Below are 4,493 nucleotides of genomic sequence, written 5' to 3'. Positions count from 1 at the left end.
CTGATATCTAGAATTTAAAAGATTTGATTAATGGCTTGTTTAAAATCAACCTCCAGCAGGCATTGGTTATACTTAGTGCTATGAAGTATGAACACCCCTCAGTGTAGATTCTTTTCCACACATTCAATCATTGGTGTGAAATATTAATTGCAATGTATAGTATTTATGTAATGATAGTTTAAAAGTTTATATACAATCAATACATTCATTTATATTAATTTTATTGAATAGTCAGTGATTTAATGTGAATGATCCAACAACGGTGTAAAATACTCTTATTTCTACCATCAATACATTCATTTACATTTTTATTTCTTAAAACAAAAAAGGTAGCATCTTATGTACGAACAAAAATTTGTTGTTCTTAATTATGTTTCGGACCAATGATATTGAAACTAAAACAAAAAAATAATGAACATTTAATTTTTTTAATTAACATGACATGTTTTCATTGATTCGAGACATAGTTTGAGATAACATATCATTGTTTCTTGTGCACACAATATCAATGAGAGAGCTATAATAAGTGCTACTAACCCAACCTTATCTATGAAGGATGGATTAACCACTTTATCTTGCAAAAGTTACATCTGGTTACAAAAGTATTTGTAGCTTTCATGGTGTTAGGAATAACCTTTTTAAGCACAAAGTTTATCAATTTTTTAACACATAATGTTTGACTTTCCTTGCAACAGTATCATTTGAGATTACATGCTGTTAGATATGGTCAATCTTTACTTTGTGCAGATCCTATGAAATTAATTGTATGTTCATTATTTTACCTGAAATGTTCCTTTTCTGAAAGTGACAACTGGATTTTGGACCATGTTAACCATTGTAGAGTTGTAATAGTTATCATCATAGAACATTAATTATTGGTTGTTGAAAAATGAACTACAACATTTTACAGCTATGATTATGCTATTCCTTATTGAAGTTACAAATTCAATTTTCTAATTAGTCACAAGATGACAAGAGGTCTAATTCTTTTTCCATCTTAAAAACTCTCAAAGACTGAAACATTATTATTCCATCACCAAACAAAATTGTAAAGTAAAGAAGGTTAAAAGAAGTTTGTTTGATACTGATAATCATCATTGGATTCCTTATGCCTTTTTTAATACTAGCTTAGGGTGACTTATAGTTTGTTTGCTAATTTGGAGGAGAATGAAAATAAATAAAAGATTTAAGAGTCATGAAATACACTAGTTAGATGTCTTCAAAGCTTTTCTTTTTCCTTCATTCCCCTAAAAAATTCAACTCGCAAACCGATACTTAGACATTATGGTATGTTTGGGAGTTATGAGGGGAAAAAAATAAAAGTGATCAAGGGACAAAGATGGGCGAGGAAGGGAAGAGAAAATGAAAGCAATGTTTGAGTGTGAAATTTAGATGAGAGAATATGATACAATAATAATAATGCAAGAATTGTTTTTTATTTTTTCTTTAAAAATGTAATTAACAATAAGAAATGTAAAAAATATATATAATTATATAATTTTACTAAAAACATTTAGGTAGTTTGACCTTTTGCCTCTAGAAAAAAATCTAAAATTGGAGGAACTATGAAAATATGCACATGAAGGGTTTATTTTAGAGGGTTTTAGAAACTATTCAAAACATTCCTCTCTCTTTCATTCAACTCCCAAGCAAAGGAGAAATTTTCTAAAGTCATTTCTTTCTTTCCCTTCTAAAACTAAACTCTCAAACAAATGCTTAGAGTTTGTTTGCGAGTTGAGAGTAAGAGGGAATCAAAAAAAATTATTTTAGAGTCATTATTTTTTGTGTTTTCTTTTTGGTGTTTAGAGTCATTATTTGATAAACATATAACATGACCTACAAGTCTTTCACTATCGTCTATTACCCTCAAAAACCAACTCCAAACATATCTTTAATGAAAAACATGGGTAAGGAAACAAACAAAAGTATAACCAAATAAGCAAATTCTACTTGATCTGCCTTGGTAGATTTCCTCCTACCAAGTTTGATTAAACAAAATCTTGTTGCACATTAAAATGTAAATCCTTGTTGCTAACTTTCTAGCTAAAAGATAATACATTCAGGTAGTGGCCACTAGTGTCACTAATATTTTTTCATAACCTTTAAAATTTGGTTTCCATTTTGACGCCTATCAAAATTGACTAAGGGAGGGAATAGTGAGATCAAAGTACTACTCATGACTTTGGAGGCTAAGAAGTCATCATTCTTAGATTGTGTTAGTAAAAAGCTCAGCTACAATATCTACTTGCTATGATTTTGGCTCCCAACCATGTCCATAGAAAAAAGGTAAGCAAAAAAGGAAGATGTAGACATGATAATGTAGTGTTTTATACTTCAATATATAATACTTATGCATTATAAGTGTGAAGATTTATATATAATTAACATATCATTCATCATTTATTTAAGAGTAAATGATGATTAAGTATGAACGATTAATATTATAATAACAATATAAAAAACTCTTACATTGTCAAAAGATACATGATTTCCTCATACTTTCATGGTCATGTGTCATAAATCTAGAGGGTAAATATATTGAAAACTAGGTTGAATAAAACTATAATCAAATGATAAAAATATTCAAATGATAAAATAATGTATATGGAGGAATATGTTAAATGATGGGTTATACAAATATCTAGAATAAAATGAGGGGAAAAAGTGCCTAAAGATTTGTAAAGGGTAGAGAACATATATTATGTCAGAGTTGTAGTTTAATATCACACATGTTAGATATATAACAACACTTTCGAGTACTGTTTATATGAACAAATAGAATATAGGCATGCTTTAATAGCGCATATACGGACATTATTGTATGTCATACATATAACAACGCTTCCTCCAACGAACACTGTTATACATTAGTGATATTGTATTAATCATATACAACAACATCGTCTAAAAGGACGTTGATGTATATGATTAATACAACAATGCTTACCATAGAGCATGTGTTGTTGATTACCTGCATATAAAATTATGTGTTAACACATATTCTAAACAACACTGACACACATCAATACAACACAAAATATTTAATGAGCTATATTGTAGAACAAAAGCAAAAATTTCAAGATTACTACAAATTAAACAATTATATATGTTTCCAAAATACAATGTTCAGGGCTGAAAATAGAACTGTAACTTAACAATGTTCATGGACTTTGCACAACTATCTAAAAGACAAACAACAACAAAATTAACATCAACAATTGTTCATTCTTCAAAGTGTCCCTCAGTCGAAGAAATCATCTAAGTGCATAATAGAATTAAGCTATTCCACATAGTCTGGATCATTGTCCCTTGTAGCCCTTGTGAGTTGCTGCAAAAACAAAAATAAAAATAATAATTGAAGATTGACGATTGAAAATATAAAGATTAAACATTCAAATCCAGTAAGAAATTAAACATAGAGATTGAATATTGCACATAGTATAACAAAAGTGACATACACATTATTTTATAGGAATATGAGCTACTAACTTCCCTTTCTCAATTGGTTTAATGCCCTATAAAAAACATATCAATTAACGTAATCTTCTTTTAATGTGTGCATGGAACATGAAGAAGAGTAAAACATATGAATATGTATTTTACCTGAGAACATGAAGAAAACGAACTAACAGATTCACCGTAAGAATCATATTATTTGGTAGTGTTCAAGCTGTAAATGGAAAACGACTTGTTAATATAAATTCGAGAAATGGAAAAATATTCAATAATAATACAAGATGAATAATAATATAGTAAAAATGAATCAACTCCGCAAAAATAGTTCAATCTCTGGTACATTGGAATTATTGATATAAAATTTATAACCATACAACATATTTTGTATGAACACAAGATAACCTCGTGCCACAATTTCCGGGTCAGGCTAATAATTTGTTTTAAAGTAACTTATTCATTAAAGAAATTGAAGACAAAATATTTAGACACACTCCTTCCTCTTTCCTTATCTTTGCTAGGGTCAAAACCACAATAATATGACCAACTTTGTGATTTTCTATGTATGTCATAAATTGTGTTGCAAATTGCCCCCTAAGAATGCAGTTTAAGTTGTTATCGCTGCAAGATTTTACGAAAAATTAGAGTAGACCACAAGTTTTGAATGGAAAGATTTGGTTGTGCAAAAGCTAACCTCAAGTCCCTAATGATGAAAACCACCTTCTTATGGATAGAGTTTGTCTGGGTCATCTCAATATCAATAAACTCGCCTATGACTTCTAATAAGACATATAAATTATATTGCATGCAGATATATGATTATAAATTGAATGAATGTATATAAAATTACCTATGATAAAGTCTGTAAGCACAATTCTGGTCAAGATATCTTCAAATGCAGTAAAATGATAAATGTAGTTTGGAATATTACAAAGCTCTCTATGTATCAATATTGTTCATTCTTGATATATTAGCTTGTAAGGATGGTTACAACACCGATATTGTCCATCATTGTGAACAACATTAAAGTTTTCAAAAAT

Source organism: Lupinus angustifolius, chromosome LG11 (genome assembly GCF_001865875.1).
Source record: "Lupinus angustifolius cultivar Tanjil chromosome LG11, LupAngTanjil_v1.0, whole genome shotgun sequence".
Taxonomy (NCBI): domain Eukaryota; kingdom Viridiplantae; phylum Streptophyta; class Magnoliopsida; order Fabales; family Fabaceae; genus Lupinus; species Lupinus angustifolius.
The sequence above is the reverse complement of the archived record's forward strand: the minus strand, read 5'-3'. Positions refer to the sequence as shown.